This window comes from Ictalurus furcatus, chromosome 8 (genome assembly GCF_023375685.1).
Source record: "Ictalurus furcatus strain D&B chromosome 8, Billie_1.0, whole genome shotgun sequence".
NCBI classification, from domain to species: domain Eukaryota; kingdom Metazoa; phylum Chordata; class Actinopteri; order Siluriformes; family Ictaluridae; genus Ictalurus; species Ictalurus furcatus.
In genome coordinates, this window is record NC_071262.1 from 9745363 (window position 1) to 9763184 (window position 17822).

Consider the following 17822-nt stretch of genomic DNA (forward strand, 5'->3'; position numbering starts at 1 on the left):
TACGATAATATTCCGCACCGAGTGTTGCGAGGCATGCGGTATATATGCTGATATGATTACCCTCGTAACCGCTAACAGCTGAGGGTAATCTGGACATACGTGACAAGACAACCAATGACAAGACGGGGAGGAGACGTGACCTAAACAATAACAAAGAGCACATGTTGAACTGTCACTGCTGTCAACATTGGAAAAGCAGGTGCTCGCGCATTCGCGCTAGGAGCACGCTGCTTCAAGGGGGAATCATGACAGGATCCAATCAACAAAGTCGCTGCTGTTTTTGTTCTGCACATTGAGCATCTGTTCATCCACCTCCTTCATGGGCATGCGGCTACGGAAGACGGCGGCCACCGTGAGGTAGCGGCCGTGGCGTGGGTCACAAGTGACCATCATGTTCTTGGCATCGAACATCTGCTGGGTTAATTCAGGCACAGTGAGGTCATGGTATTACTGGCTACCCCTGCTAGTCAGTGGGGCAAAACCAGACATAAAAAAGTGCAGACGGGGGAAGGGCACCATATTGACAGCCAGTTTGCGCAGGTCAGCATTGAGCTGCCCAGGGAACCTCAGACATGTTGTGACTCCACTCATGGTGGCAGAGACTAAGTGGTTGAGGTCACCGTAGGTTGGTGTTGTGAGCTTGAGGGTGCGGAAACAGATGTCATACAGGGCTTCGTTGTCTATGCAGAACGACTCGTCCGTGTTCTCTACCAGCTGGTGGACAGACAGTGTGGCATTATAAGGCTCCACCACTGTATCCGAGATTTTGAGTGAGGGGACAAGGCTGAAGATATTCATAATGTGGTCAGGGTACTCCTCACGGATTTTGCTGATGAGCAGTGTGCCCATGCCTGAGCCAGTACCACCACCCAGTGAGTGGGTGAGCTGGAAGCCCTGGAGGCAGTCGCAGCTCTCTGCCTCCTTTTGCACTACTTCCAGGACAGAGTCCACCAGCTCAGCACCTTCTGTGTAGTGGCCCTTGGCCCAGTTAATACCAGCACCACTCTAGCCTGTGGAGAAGTGTTGATTATTACATGCAGAGTTACAGCTAGCAGGAAATAGCAGGTGAATCAAAATGAGGCACAAGACAGATATGACTATCTGATTTACTGCTTTGCATCTGTATGCAGTTATAGAGTGCTGTGTAATAATTACCGAAAACAAAGTTGTCAGGCCTGAAAATTTGCCCAAAAGGTCCAGACCTCTCACGGAGTCCATGGTACCCGGCTCCAAATCTACCAGAACAGCACGGGGGACATACTTGCCACCTGAAAGGATCAAAAAATGAATAAAAATTACAGAATATGCATTATATGTATTAAAAAAGGTTATTAAAAAAAAGTACATAACCTTGAAATAGCTCACCTGTAGCTTCATTGTAGTATACCTTAATTGTGTTTAGCTGAAGATCACTGTCGCCATGGTAACTGCCTGTAGGATCAATCCCATGCTCGTCACTTATGACTTCCCAGAACTGAGAGCACACAAAAATGCTCAGAGGTCGGGGGTGTCCACTCACGCATTAATACATCCCCATCAAAGTAATGCGCTGTAGAACAATGAGGTAAGTGTGCCTTATCTACAGCAGCGAGCAGTGAGAGAGCGAACTCTCCGTTTTCTGGGCAGCCGCAAGCTGTTCTCGCCCAACACTCCATTTATCACACTCTTCTTCCAATACTGAAGTTTTAGATTCGGGAAGAACCCCAGGACAAGAACACAAATCTTGGTTTTCAAACAAGGGATTGTCACTACACATAAAAGAGTCTAAAATATCGACAGCACCTTTCATTTTGCGAGCTTGGGCACGTGTCCCTACACAGGAACTGAAGACAGAGGGAAACTCATGTAAGCTCATCGCTCTCACGCAACACGGGAGCGTCTGTTACAGCAGGAAAATGGAAAACCTTTCCACTGGCTAAATCATTACCCAAAATAAACGAAACTCCCTTAACTGGCAATTAAGGTCGAACTGCAACCTTAACGAAGCCAGACACAACCTCAGAACGAAGATAAACCATATGCAATGGGGCCTTCACTACACCAAGTTCAATACCCTGAACTAGAACATCTGCACCACAGCTGGAGTGTTCAGACAAAGGAAGGACACCTTCCAGCATAAAGGACTGAGCTGCTCCGGTATCTCTCAGAATACACAGTGGTTTACGGTCCGAATCGGTATCAGAGAGTGAAACTACACCATCCAGAATAAAAGGTTCAAATGCAGTCTCAGCTGAAGGAAGTGAATGCAAACTGTCACAGTGTTGTTGTACATGCATTAAAGCCACACTCTTAGGACTGTTTTGCGCATTAAAACGGGACAAGCAGCAATGAGGTGACCAGATTTGCGACAGTAAAAACATTCACGACTCACTAGCACTTTTAAATGCGCTCACAGGAGCTTTCGAACTGTAGCTGCAATCAGAAATATCATGCCGCGGAGGGGAAAATACAGTTTTGTGCGTGAGCACAAACTCAGCCAAAACGGCAGCATCAGTGAGCAAATAGACTCATTCAAATAAACCACAATTTTGTCAGAAATACAAGTCTTAAATTCTTCAAGCAGGATCAATTCTTTTAACTGGTCTAAAGTAACGACCTTATTTGCGGCGCACCACTTATCAAATAAATCAGACTTTTCACGCGCAAACTCAATATATGTTTGGTTGGCGGTTTTGGCATGCTTTCGAAATTTCTGCCCATAAGCTTCGGGGACAAGTTCATATGCCCGTAACACAGCCGATTTAACTGTTTCATACTCCAAGCTTTGTTCCAACGTTAGAGCAGAACATACTTCTTGAGCTTTTCCCACAAACTTGCACTGTAGCAATAAAGACAATAAAGGCAATAAAGCAATAAAATATTTCTAGGCCACTGCAGAGTGGCAGCAATGCACTCAAACACAGGGAAATAGGTGTCCACCTCACTTTCCCTAAACATAGGAACTAACGCAATGTGTTTACTAACGTCAAAACCAGCAGGATTTGCAGAGGAGGTGCCACGATACGCAAGCTTAGCACAGGCAATGACTGATGAACAGGTACAGGAAGCGCAGGTGCCGGAGACACAGGTACAGGAAGCGCAGGTGCCGGAGACGCAGGTACAGAAAGCACAGGTGCCGGAGACGCAGGTGAACTGAGAGCTGGCCTGTTTTGCAACTCCAGCTGCTTCAGCTTTATCTCCTTCTTGGTCTCCAGCTCCAGTGTTTGGAACTGCAGTAGATGAGCTTGGTACTGCTGACGACTTAACTCAAGGTCAAGTTTCTTTTGTTGCAGCGCAAGCATGTGTTCCTCTAATGGAGAGTCTACTACCACGCGATCTATGTGCGTCGGTTCCTCGGGCTTGGCCCCAGCCTCCGCTGTAGCCAAATCCTCGGAACCACTGACCTGTGATGGGACACCTGTCTCGGTAGGCTCAAGCATGACTCGCTGTTTCACAAACTCCTCATACAGCAGCTTTTTGAGGTCTCACTTAGTGGCGCTCCGTGCAACCGATATGCTGTAAAAGTCCGCAAGTAGCAACAGATCATCCTTACAGCATCGCTCAAACTGCTTTAAAAAAATTAATTCAGTTCACCCTGTACTATATTGAAAACACATTATTAACACATTGTTTGATGTTTTACTTTGTGCATTTAATTTATTTTTTTTAAATAATCATTTATCATTTAATATCTGATGACTGCATCACACTCCAAAAAGTGTATAGAATATCATTATCAGAATATCATATAAAAGTTCATTTTTTCCAATAATTTAATTCAAAAAGTGAAACTTTCATATATTATAGATTCATTACACATAAGGTGAAATATTTCAAGCCTTTTTTTTAAAAAAAAAAATGGATGATTATGGCTTACAGCTCATGGAAATCAAAAATCCAGTATCTCAAAATATTACACGATGGCTGTTTTGTCCAGAAACTATTTGAAATGTTGACTTGTCGGACCACAAAACATGATCCTACTATGCTACTGTCCATCTGATGAGACCGAGCCCAGAGAAGTTGGCGGCGCTTCTGGACAGTGTTGATGTACGGCTTCTGCTTTGCATAGTAAAGCATTAACTTGCGTTTGTGGATGCAGCGGCAAATGGTGTTGACTGACAAACGTTTACCAAAGTATTCTCGAGCCCATGTCAGGATCTCCATTACAGACTCATGACAGTTTTTAAGACAGAGTTGTCTGAGGGATAGGAGATCACATGCATTCAGAAGTGGTTTTCTGCCTTGCCCTTTACGCACCGAGATTTCACCAGATTCCTTAATTATATTCTGCACTGTAGAAAGTGAAAATCCCAAAATCCCACCGATTTGTCTTTGGGGAATGTTATTTTCAAAGTGTTGGATTATCCTCTGATGCATATGTTGGTAGATTGGCGAGCCTCGACCCATCCTTGCTCTTGAAGGACTAGGCCTTTTTTAGAGGTTCCTTATATACTATGATTAGATGATTGCCTCACCTGTTTCACATCACCTTCATATTTCAACTTGTTACATCGCTTTTTGGAAGGTTTTGCATGCATCAATTTCAAAATAAACATTTATCTTCAAAACAGTATGCAGCTGATTAGGTATAATCTCAAATAGATTGTATTTATACATTTTTTGTTTAAAAACAAGTCAAAGTACATTTACAAATCACTCCTGTTTGTTTTTGTAAGCATTTTCCATACTGTCCCAACTTTTTCGGAACTGGGGTTGTATTTTTCTCATATGAATTCATACAGGTGCCAATAATTGTTTCACACCTATATTTAACAAAGATTTTTTTTTATAAACCTGTGTTTTGTTTGCAGTTGTTTGATTCCATGAGAGCAGAGTATTTTTATGAATTTTTTTTTAACAAAGTTCAAAAGGTTCAACAATAAACATAATTTTTCACAGCCTCCTTTGCTCACATTTAAAATAAATAAATATAAACAAATATATATATATATATATATATATATATATATATATATATATATATATATATATATATATATATATATATATTCATTTTCAGAAATATTATTCAAAATGCCGCTCTTTCCCTACAATTAGCACTCAATTACAACATGTGCTCAGCATATGTGATAACCTTTTCAAAATTATTAGAAAAGCATCCACGACGATTCCCTCAAGAAGCTGCTGAGAAAATGCTATAAACTCTCAAATCAGTCAATGAAAGGTTGAAGAATGGGAAATATAATATAGATTTATTTAACAATTCAGGTAAATGCATAATGATATATTGTATGTGTTGAGGGTGATGGGTAGTGTTTCCTCCGGGCTATCTGGTTTCTTCTCATTTCCCAAAAAACGTACTGGAAGGTGGATTGATATGACTGAGTGTGTGAATGTGTGAGCATAATGCCTTATGATGAACTGGTATGTAATCCAGGGTGTATTCCTGCCTCATGCCCTGTATAGGCTCGAGATCCACCCCAACCTTTACCAAGATAAAGGGATTACTAAAGATGAATGATTGAAAATGTGTCTTATTTCCTAAGTTTTTATGACTTATTTTTTTTTCCATTTCCAGATTTGTCCAAACTTAGTACTGCATAGAGCAAAAATATGATAAAGGGACAAATAAAGCATGAGTCTTCAGAATAATCATGGGAAGTGTTGATTGCATAGCTGAAGCCTGAGGAAAATAGGAAGCAACCAAGAGAGTTTTGCTGCTGGCTGCTTTTTGAGTGTTGAATGCTTATCTTAATTTAGTGCATTGAGGAGTAGCTGCTCAAAGAACACATCTTATGTCATTGAAATAATCTCTTCTACAATGGAAAAAAAATCTGTCATGTCTTATAATGAACTGAGATACAGTACACAATAGACATAAACATATAAATCCTAGCACTATCCTAGACTATTATTGAGTCTGAGAGTTTCTAAACATAATCCACTTGATCATATATCTGCTATTGTTCTGATGATATATCACTAGTATTTGCATGGTCCTTGACAGTTAATAACTTTCATCTGTGAGACCTAATGTCAAAATATTGCTGGAGACTCTGGTGAATGGGCCTATTCTTTTGTGAGTTTATGGCTTGTCCATGTCTATAATGTATTTTTATCAATGTCTAAAGTATTTGTCTAGTCCCCCTCCTGTAGTCTATCTGTCTGTCTCTTTCACTGTCTCTTTCTGTGCAGAAACTGCAGTCCACGTCAAAGACACTTTTGCAGATTCGCACCAGATGGTGAAATGTAAGCAGAGAGTGCTGTGCTACACAGACCATGTTCATGAGTGATGTGTGCGGGCACAGGAAGGAAACAGTGAAAAGAGAGGGGGGGATTGAAAAGATTAAAAAAGAGGCTGATTGAGTCTTTGAAAGGATAAGCTCACTGAGAAAGGTACTGTTAAAGGTATTAGCAAAAAGGCTTGATTTAGAAAAATGCATTTGCTGTTAAATTAATCATTATGACAAATTAAGGGCCATATTCAGAATTGAGATACACTCTCCGAAATAATAGTACGGTACTAAACTATAACTATCCTTGTTGCAAGGGTAGTGCTCTCAATCAAGGATACATCATTTATACCTTTTAATATGCATCTTTCATCTGGAAACATGAATACAGTGCATCTGGAAAGTATTTATAGCACTTCACTTTTTCCACATTTTGTTATGTTTCACTCTTATTCCAAAATGGATTAAATTCATTATTTTCCTCAAAATTCTACAAACGATACCCCATAATGACAATGTGAAAGAAGTTTGTTTGAAATCTTTGCAAATTTAAAAAAATTAATAAAAACAAAAAAGCACATGTACATAATGTAACGGAACGGAGACTGGAGGCGGGTGCAGGTGCAGATCAAAAGTCTTTATTAAACACTAAACTCAAAATCAAAGTAAACGCGGTCTTCGCTGGCAAACAAGAAACGTGGCATACAGTGAGATCATTCAAGGCATGGAAACGACCGACACAAATAATACAACCAATAATACTGAGCCCCGTGCTCAGTAACCAAGGCGTTTAAATCCCGAACATTATCAAACTCAAAACATAGACACCTGTGGCAAATGAAAGTCACTTCAATAAATGTTCAGCAGGAAGCAAGCGAACCCAAACAATGTTGTGACTCGTCAGGAGCCGAGCCACAGTGCCCTCTGCTGGCCGTAGCGTAACACATAAGTATTCATAGCCTTTGCCATGACGCTCAAAATTGAGTTGAGGTGCATCCTGATTCCACTGATCATCCTTGAGATGTTTCTACAACTTGATTGGAGTCCACCTGTGGTAAATTCAGTTGATTGGACATGATTTGGAAAGGCACACACCTGTCTATATAAAGGTCCCACAGTTAACAATGTATGTCAGAGCACAAACCAAGCCATGAAGTACAAGGAATTGTCTGTAGACCTCCGAGACAGGATTGTATCGAGGCACAGATCTAGGGAAGGGTACAGAAACATTTCTGCAACATTGAAGGTCCCAATGAGCACAGTGGCCTCCATCATCCGTAAATGGAAGAAGTTTGGAACCATCAGGACTCTGAGCAAACTGAGCGATCGGGGGAGAAGGGCCTTAGTCAGCAAGGTGACCAAAAACCCAATGGTCACTCTAACAGAGCTCCAGCGTGTCTCTGTGGAGAGAGGAGAACCTTCCAGATGAACAACCATCTCTGCAGCACTCCACCAATCAGGCCTGTATGGTAGAGTGGCCAGACGGAAGCCTCTCCTCAGTAAAAGGCACATGACAGCCCACCTGGAGTTTGCCAAAAGGCACCTGAAGGACTTTCAGACCATGATGAAACAAAGATTGAACTCTTTGGCCAGAATGGCAAGCGGTGGTGGAAGCATCATGCTGTGGGGATGTTTTTCAGAGGCAGGAACTGGGAGACTAGTCAGGATCGAGGGAAAGATGAATGCAGCAATGTACAGAGACATCCTTGATGAAAACCTGCTCCAGAGCACTCTGGACCTCAGACTGGGGCGAAGGTTCATCTTCCAACAGGATAACGACCCTAAGCACACATTGTTGCCTCTTGAAGGAATAGTGAACACTGTAGGAAGTAATTTTACTAGCAGCTTCTCCCAAAGCTCTGAAAATGTATGGAATGGGTTTGTGCTGAAAGCTTACTATAGTGTAAGAGCATTTATTGAAAATCTCAAATTGTGTAATGTTGTTGACTTTGAAAAATACTCCATACAAACTTTCTCTTTCTCTGATTTCTCTTTAGCAGTAAACCATCACTTTAGAATAAGGACTAGATTTCAGTCATTAGTTAGAATAAGGAATATTTAAAGTCATAACAGTAACAAAGGTAGTTCTTTGTCACTGACCCAGTCTAAGGTGCGTCTAAAGGGTGGTGCGAGGACAGGGGAAGGCCGGGTGGAGGTCCTGAATTGCTCTGCGTGGGATACAGCGTGTGATGACCACTGGAGCTTGCAGTCGGCTAGCGTGGTATGCAGAGAATTGGGCTTCGGTACTGCTAAAGAGGCTCTGACTGATGCACGCATGATCCAAGGTGGATTACACAGCAATGAGCACCTAACTTTTAGCTTGAAAAGAAAGTGTTTAGCCATTATAGGCTGATATAATGAAATACTGATAATTTCCTTGTAAGCTTTCTGAATAGAGCATGCCTGCATGTGAAACTATTATAAGCCATTTTTGTGCAAACTTATTATTGTGCATCGTTATCGGTGGTGTAACCTTCATTTTGCTCATATTAATGACAAAATCCAATATTGTGTAATGGTAACCTGACCATAGGCATGGGACACATCTACATGAATGAGGTACGGTGCTGAGGGAATGAGAAGAGATTGTGGGATTGCCCTCATAACAACATCACTGCTAAGAAGTGCAAACACACGGAGGATGCTGCAATGAAGTGCAACGCCCCTTACATGGGCTTTGAAAAAAGGGTTAGAATCTCTACTTCTAGATGCATAGGATTAGTTTAGCTTAATAGTTTGAATTACAACACATTTTTTTCTGATGGGTCTGATATCTTTTATAAACTTATTGTCAACTCAGAGGTCAACCAAGTTACACTTGTTTTGTTACATTTTAATCAATCACTTATTTATATAGTCAATTATGAATATTTGATGGCATACATTTTGTTCATCACTGAGCTGACAAAGAAATCAATCAAAGATACTTTTTCCTGAAAGTATGTAAATTAATTTTAGAATATTTTTTTTTTTTTTTTTTTTAAACTTTCAGTAAAACGCACAATGACTGATGTTTAGTGTACCCTTAAATGTAGAATCACCCCATGATCTTTCATGGATGCACTACCTAGTGACATTAAATGAATCACTGGATTGAACAGCCTTTTACTTTTCTTTGCTCTTTGTTACTTTTCTCTAAACTCATCGTAGATCCGTATAACTGGAGGCCGTACACAACTGGAGGGCCGGGTGGAGATTCTGGCCACTAATACTGATGCTTTAGGGGAGTGGGGCCTGATCTGTGGGGATGACTCGACTTTTCAAGAGGCCATGGTGGCATGCAGGCAGCTGGGACTGGGACATGCTAGCAGCGGCCTCAGCGTAAGAATTCCCAGAATTTCAAGAGCATGTCTATTATATCAGAGGTACCATCTCAGTGAGCAGAGACATATTTGCTCAATCTAACATGCCTGGCTTTAATATTCAGACTTTGGAATTATTTTTGGCAAAAGGGAAAAGTTTTGCATCAAGATGTATCTGCTTTGACCTTACTGAAGATTAACAATCTATAGCTGTGTATCTTAAAAACATAGAATTGTCAGATAGAGACATATATGTACTGTGCAGGGAGGTAGTTGCCAAAAGTATGGATCTGCTCCTGTGCCTTAAAGAAGCAGAGTATTAAACAGGAGTGGGTGTCTATAACAACTTGCTGAGATTGTAGCATAAGTTATCTCAGAACAAGAAACAAAACACACAGAGACTATTGTGCAATGCAAAGCGGGTTGCATTTGTAGGTTCAAGATGTATACTGACAGGTTCCAGATGCTGGAGCACTCAGAAGTACAACAAGGCTGTCATTTTCATAACTATAAAGCTTAAGCACTTATTGTACTGTAGAATAATATCCTCCTTAATTAGCGATGCGTTGTTCATGAAAAAAGTCAGCTGCTCAAGTCAGCTCTTTATTTGAGAATGGTTGGTAAATGAAGACTAGATCATGACCTTTTTATTACTATTAAAAGTATTTTTGGAAATGCAGAACCATGGAGTGGCATTTGGCAAATGAGTTAAATATTTTGCATCAGGCACTTCTGTGGCAGACAACAAAGTAAATTAACAACATGGGGAAGAAAATTGGTTTATTCCATTGATAATAGACCACAAACTGGTCATAACTCATTATTACAGTAGAGATTGTTAGATCATTGTGTATGATTTGTATTACAACCTGCTAGTTTTGGGATGGGAAGTTTTGTTTGTGTGCTGTGCCATATTTTCTGTGCAGCTCCGGACTCCTGCCCCGAGTTTCCAGCCTGCCCTAGCCTGCCTTGCCTGCCTCCCAGGATGATATCACTGAGAGGCAGCCATATCTGAAGCGGAAGAAGAGTGAGAATGGTGTGGGATGTTGGAGGTGGTTAAGTGTGATTTGTTGCTAGGTGATTGTTTGTTTTGTGCTGCTAGGAGATTGTTTGGTTTGTGTTGTTTGCCCTTGTGGCTGTATAACAATTCTATATTCTTGCCTGGGGGTTGACTGTGATTTTGGTTGTTCTTGTATCTGGATGTGTATGCTCTTCAGAGTATACACGTTCACGTGGTTCACTGGCGGTAGGGAAGTATTTGTATTTTCTTTGTGATTTTTAGGTAAGCTAACTATCTAACAATACAAGACCCCCCCCCATCCCCCCCCCCCGAAGTTATGCCTTGTTTGGTTCTTTGTAGAATTGTATGTATATAATTCTGTGTTTTACAATATAGCATTATTGCCTGTGCCAGGATCCTCTCTCTCTACCCGATTTGCTGGACCGTATGAGGTTAAACAAAAATTGAGCCCTACTAACTACGTTCTCAGTATACTTGGTCGTAGATATTAAACCCGCATGTGTCACATCAATCTGTTGAAAAAAAAATATGCACGTCCTTCACTGTCTGAGTCCAAACCTGTTCCTGCTGTGATGGCAGTTGTTACACTTCCGGTAGAAGGTCAAAGTTCTCCTGAATATTTTCAAGAAGTTGATGATCTATATCTCAGAAGAAACTGTGTGTCTTGTCTCCACTTAGCCAATTTTGAAGCCGTAAAGCAGTTGCCAGAGAAGTTGGAAGGGTTGTCTCCATCATTTCAGCAAGACATTAAAACATTAATAAGTAGGTTTTCTAATCTATTTTCAGATATTCCCTCCCGTACCACCATTATTGAACATGACATTGACATAGGTGATCACGTGCCAATTAGACAACACCCATATAGGGTAAATCCAACTAAACGGGCAATTATGAAACAGGAAACAGAGTATTTATTGGAAAATGCGTTAGCTGTTCCGAGTGTGAGTCCATGGTGCTCCCCGTGTCTTTTGGTGCCAAAATCTGACGGTTCTTTTAGTTTTTGTACAGATTACAGAAAGGTTAATGCTGTGACAAAACCTGATTCGTTCCCTCTTCCCAGAATGGAGGATTGTGTTGACTCTGTTGGTGCAGCTAAGTTTACTAGTAAGCTGGACCTTCTTAAGGGTTATTGGCAAGTTCCCCTTACCCCACGAGCAGCTGAGATCTCTGCTTTTGCTACACCCGACAACTTCCTCCACTATACAGTCATGGCTTTTGGTCTTCGTAACGCTCCAGCAACCTTCCAGCAGCTAATGAATCGGATATTAGGGGATGTTCCAAACTGCGCTGCATACCTTGACGATGTGGTAGTCTGCTCAGATACCTGGAAGCAACACCTTGAGCTACTAGAGCTGGTTTTTACTCGTCTCTCAGATGCCTCTCTCGTTTAAAACTTGGATAAATGTGAATTTGGAAAAGGAGTTGTCTCCTATTTGGGTAAACAGGTAGGACAAGAGGTGGTTACACCATTAACTGCCAAAATTGAGGCGATCTGCATGTTCCCTGCTCCTACAACAAGGCGTGACCTACGTAGCTTTTTAGGGATGGCCGGCTACTATCTTTGACTAACCTGTTGTGTAAAAACGTGATGTTCAGATGATCCCCAGAGTGTCAGGCTACCTTTGAATCTGTTAAACTCCTCCTGACTTGCTCTCCAGTTTTGTCTGCTCTGGACCTGAGCCGCCCATTTAAGTTAGAAGTTGATGCCAGTAGCACGGGTGCAGGAGCGGTGCTTCTACAAGATGATGATCAGGGGATAGAGCACCCAGTTTGTTATTTCTCTAAGAAATTCTTAAAACATCAGCTTAACTATAGCACCAGTGAAAAGGAAGCTCTTTCCTTACTACTAGCCATCCAACATTTTGAGGTTTATCTTGGTGATAGTGCTAAAGCCGCACGTCTTTACTGACCATAACCCCCTAGTCCTTTTACACCATATGCGTAATACCAATCATAGGCTCATGCGATGGTCTCTTATTCTGCAAGGGTTTAATTTAGTGATTGCCCATAAGAAGGGTGCCCAAAATGTGATTGCTGATTGTTTTTTTGTTTTTTGTTTTTTGGGTTGTTGTTGTTATTGTTGTTGTGAACCCTTTTAGCACTTGGGGGGGGGGGGGGTTGTTTGTGTTTTGTTTGTGGCTGTGCCATATTTTGTGTGCAGGTCCGGACTCCCACCCCGAGTTTCCAGCCTGCCCTAGCCTGCCCTGCTCAGTATGATATCACTGAGTGGCGGCCATATCTGAAGCGGAAGAAGAGTGAGAATGGTGTGGGATGTTGGAGGTGGTTACTTGTGATTTGTTGCTAAGAGATTGTTTGTTTTGTGCTGCTAGGAGATTGTTTGGTTTGTGTTGTTTGCCCTTGTGGCTATATAACAATTCTATATTCTGACTGCTGTTCTGGGTTTTGACTCTTGCCTGGTGGTTGACTGTGATTTTGGTTGTTCTTGTATCTGGATGTGTATACTCTTCACCAGAGTATACACGTTCACTGGCGGTAGGGGTGTGGCTGCCATTAGGGAAGTATTTGTATTTTCTTTGTTATTTTCTTTTTAGGTAAGCTAGCTATCTAACAATAGAATCCTTTTGTTTATTATTTTGGCCTTGGCCCCCCCGAAATTATGCCTGGTTTGGTTCTTTGTAGAATTGTATGTATATAATTCTGTGTTTTACAATATACCACAACTTTGTTTTGAACAACCTTGTTGTGGTGTTATTCCAGGCTCCCTCATTTTTAAAGGTCAAATTCCATTGAATCCCGAGCTGGTTACTCTGTGCAGCCTAACCTAGACTGGGCTGTAACATTATGATAATGCATTCAGTGATGTTTATCGTATGTGAGCAGTTATCAAGATTAATGGGCAGGAATCTTCCTAAAATGAATTCAAGTTCAAGTCGTTTTATTGTCATTTCAACAACAGATGCACAGATACTAAATTTCTCAGCCGATACCGATAACCGATAGTTCTGCCTTTTATACCTTCTTTTAAATTAATAATGATCAATTTAAAAGAATTCTGAAAGAAATGCAAATAAAAACTTTATTCTCTCCATTTCAACAAGTTGTTTCACAGTAACTGGTCTCATAAACAGAAAACACATTACTCTAATTAACATGAACACACTAACTAAATTCTGAAGATTAAAGTAAGATTTCTTAACTTATTGAATGTTATTAATTCATATTAACATCGACTGAATTCTAAAAAACGTCCAGTTAGGCTCACATTCACTCACCACAAACAAAAGCATTTCTACATCATTGGGGCGGGGGGTACTGACTCAACACCGAAACTTCTGCGTTGTAAAATTTTGGCAGTGCAGAACCTACAGAGCTTACAAACTGCAGTTTTGTCATCATTCCAGACAAGAGACATCTTTACACACAACACGAAATCGATGTGTTTTCCCACCCTCTTTTTATTGACAGGATATAATTGGCCCTGATCTTCGGATGTCTCTAAACTATCGGCCGACTTCCGTCCCCGTTTGAGCCGTAATTCCTGGGTGTGGCACAAATGCCACAGGTAAACATTTGGGAAGATAATCAGAACTGCTTGTTGGTCTCTAACTGTAAACATATTTGTCAGAGGCTGCTTTGTGATTACTACTGATAGAGGATCTATCAACTAAAGGAATAAAAACAATTCAACATAACAGTGAGATTTTGCTGTTAGCTCCTAAAAACAGATGGTAAATGGTTTTCACTTATATAGTCCTTTTATCCCAGGCACTTTATACTGTGTCTCATTCCCCCATTCACAAACCAATGGTAACAGAGCTGCCATGCAAGGCACTACCTTGCCATCGGCAGCAACTTGGGGTTCAGTGTCTTGCCAAAGGACACTTCGGCATGTGGGCTGGGAATCGAATCACCAACCCTACGATTAGTGGACAACCTGCTCTACCACCTGAGCCACAGCCACCTCTTTGACAAATGAACAACAACTTCTTACTCACCATTTTCCGGTGATGTTCAAGGTCATATTAATGAGAAATCCAATTTAAAAAGTAGTAGAGACACCAAATGGCACAATTGCGATGATTTATGGCAGACACAGCTTGGTTAGTTAGTGATCTACAAGATGACAAGGACAACAGTGTTAAAATTGGTATTAGTATAAAAGTTAAAGCTTTGCAACAGATGATGTGAGGCAGATGGACAGCTTAAAGCGCTGCTGCTTCAGTCTCTTTAGTTACAGTGAGGGAAAGAAGTATTTGATCCCCTGCTGATTTTGTACGTTTGCCCACTGACAAAGAAATGATCAGTATATAATTTTAATGGTAGGTTTATTTGAACAGTGAGATACAGCATAACAACAAAAAAATCCAGAAAAACGCATGTAAAAAATGTTATAAATTGATTTGCATTTTAATGAGGGAAATAAGTATTTGACCCCCTCTCAATCAGAAAGATTTCTGGCTCCCAGGTGTCTTTTATACAAGTAATGAGCTGAGATTAGGAGCACACTCTTAAAGGGAGTGCTCCTAATCTCAGCTTGTTACCTGTATAAAAGACACCTGTCCACAGAAGCAATCAATCAATCAGATTCCAAACTCTCCACCATGGCCAAGACCAAAGAGCTCTCCAAGGATGTCAGGGACAAGATTGTAGACCTACACAAGTCTGGAATGGGCTACAAGACCATTGCCAAGCAGCTTGGTGAGAAGGTGACAACAGTTTGTGCGATTATTCGCAAATGGAAGAAACACAAAAGAACTGTCAATCTCCCTTGGCCTGGGGCTCCATGCAAGATCTCGCCTCGTGGAGTTGCAATGATCACGAGAACAGTGAGGAATCAGCCCAGAACTACACGGGAGGATCTTGTCAATGATCTCAAGGCAGCTGGGACCATAGTCACCAAGAAAACAATTGGTAACACACTACGCCGTGAAGGACTGAAATCCTGCAGCGCCCGCAAGGTCCCCCTGCTCAAGAAAGCACATATACATGCCAGTCTGAAGTTTGCCAATGAACATCTGAATGATTCAGAGGACAACTGGGTGAAAGTGTTGTGGTCAGATGAGACCAAAATGGAGCTCGTTGGCATCAACTCAACTCGCCGTGTTTGGAGGAGGAGGAGTGCTGCCTATGACCCCAAGAACACCATCCCCACCGTCAAACATGGAGGTGGTGCTGGCTCAAATTTAGCCTATTACCCAAAAACACTTAAAATTCAACATAGAAGCCAATACTCACATCTACCTCTGAGCCCAGTTGGAGATAGAAAAAAAGACACCAGCCGTGAGTGAGAAGAAGCAAGGGTCCAGATTTATTGGTTCCGTTCCACCACACGAGATCCACACCGATGAGAATTCTCAGAAGTGATCTGATACCCTGAGCTTAAGCTCCAGTATTTATACTGTATTTACACAGTAAATAACCAATATATTTCAGAAAGACTATGATATCAATACCAATAGGGTTAAAAAAAGAGCTCATCTACATTACTATTATGTTCTAAAAAAAAAAAAAAGGCTATTCAACTTACCCTTAGCTAAAAAAACAGGGCTTTTTAACTTACAAATAGGTTCAAAAACAGGGTATTTCAATTTACCATTAGCTTCAAAAGTGGAGAGACAAAACAATTTAGAGTGACCTTGGTCTTACTATTATCTTCCGGGGGGGGCAGCTTGACTCAGCTACCCTTATAAATGGCTCCTCATGGTTTTCTCTTAAAATTAAGGCCTTCCTTGCGAGACAAGAATCTTCACCATCTGAATTATGAGTAAGTTACATTTTTCTGTATTTCTAGTTTATAATTTATTTTCATATTTTCTCTATATCTCTATTGTATATATAGTTATACTACTTGAAAAACGGTTTACGGTACTTCCTTCTTCATAATATCATTATATTACCCTTCTACTGTCCTACATATCCTACTATTCTGTATTTTATAAAGAGTTTTCTATTATTATAAGATATTACCCTTATAATATCTTAATACTACTTTTTATTATTCTTATAAAGTTATAATGTTATGTGTGTGTGTGTTATGTCTACATGCCCGCCCTTGACTGTGCGAGAGTGTGTGTGTGTGTTAGCGCTCCTCAGCTCTTATACTTCTTTTTGACTCTTCGACTAATAAACCATAGTGTAGTACTCCTTAAAGATTTTTAAAGTGTAAATCCAATTTGTCAATATCCGCCTAATACCGCTTCTGTGTGTCTAGGTGCCCATCGTCAGTCCTTCTTCTCCCCTTTACTGGATCTGGATCTCGATCTGGACACTCATTATCAGCTTGCGCATCTCACTGCTGATATCATGGTGCTACTTAACTTTCTTCGCAGCACCCCCTCTGGAAATGGAAATGCGGGGTTCCCCCTCCCCTCTCCGACACAGAATCTGCCCCGTGAACGTGTGTATTGACGCCTCTACACAGCCAAAACCCCCCTCCAGCTTTCAGTCTGAGGAAGATGTCACCTTCTCTGACCTGGGCCCCGACCATTCTTCCCTCTTCTCACCTGTCAGTCCACCCCACTCTCAGTGGTCCTCTCACTTCACGTTCGCTGACTATCCCATGTCCCCAGGACTCACCCCATTTTCTTCCCCCCACCGCTCTCCTCAAGATTACACACCCACCAGTCCTGTGAGTTATCAATAAAATTACATATTACTCATACTAAGTCTCCCTCATGTTTATTTCATGTCATTTTTATCCACAACAGTGGAAACATTATGCTTTGGGGGTGTTTTTCTGTTAAGGGGACAGGACAACTTCACCGCATTAAAGGGACAATGGACGGGGCCATGTACCATCAAATCTTGAGTGAGAACCTCCTTCCCTCAGCCAGGGCATTGAAAATGGGTCGAGGATGGGTATTCCAGAATGACAATGACCCAAAACACACGGCCAAGACAACAAAGGACTGGCTCAAAAAGAAGCACATTAAGGTCCTGGAGTGGCCTAGCCAGTCTCCAGACCTTAATCCCATAGAAAATCTGTGGAGGGAGCTGAAGGTTCGAGTTGCCAAACGTCAGCCTCGAAACCTTAATGACTTGGAGAAGATCTGCAAAGAGGAGTGGGACAAAATCCCTCCTGAGATGTGTGCAAACCTGGTGGCCAACTACAAGAAACGTCTGACCTCTGTGATTGCCAACGAGGGTTTTGCCACCAAGTACTAAGTCATGTTTTGCAGAGGGGTCAAATACATATTTCCCTCATTAAAATGCAAATCATTTGATAACATTTTTGACATGCGTTTTTCTGGATTTTCTTGTTGTTTTTCTGTCTGTCACTGTTCAAATAAATCTACCATTAAAATTATAGACTGATCATTTCTTTGTCAGTGGGCAAACGTACAAAATCAGCAGGGGATCAAA

The 17822-nt window shown here is 41.2% G+C and overlaps 1 long non-coding RNA gene and 1 pseudogene across 4 annotated transcripts; one reads left to right on the forward strand and one right to left on the reverse strand.

The window, feature by feature from the left end:
* Positions 1-243: 243 nt before the first annotated feature.
* On the reverse strand, positions 244-1655 carry LOC128611270 (tubulin beta-4B chain-like; annotated as a pseudogene).
* Positions 1656-7783: 6128 nt separating this feature from the next.
* On the forward strand, positions 7784-17766 carry LOC128611226 (uncharacterized). Of its 4 annotated transcripts, none has more exons than XR_008386533.1 (9): positions 7784-8461; positions 8710-8864; positions 9327-9497; positions 10405-10760; positions 10875-11261; positions 13926-14022; positions 16183-16224; positions 16672-17088; positions 17205-17766. It is a non-coding gene; the product is annotated as an uncharacterized LOC128611226 (long non-coding RNA). The 4 variants fall into 4 exon arrangements; XR_008386534.1 differs by lacking the exon at positions 13926-14022 and having other exon boundaries at positions 10875-11092; positions 11178-11261; XR_008386531.1 differs by lacking the exon at positions 13926-14022.
* The last annotated feature ends 56 nt before the right edge of the window (positions 17767-17822 follow it).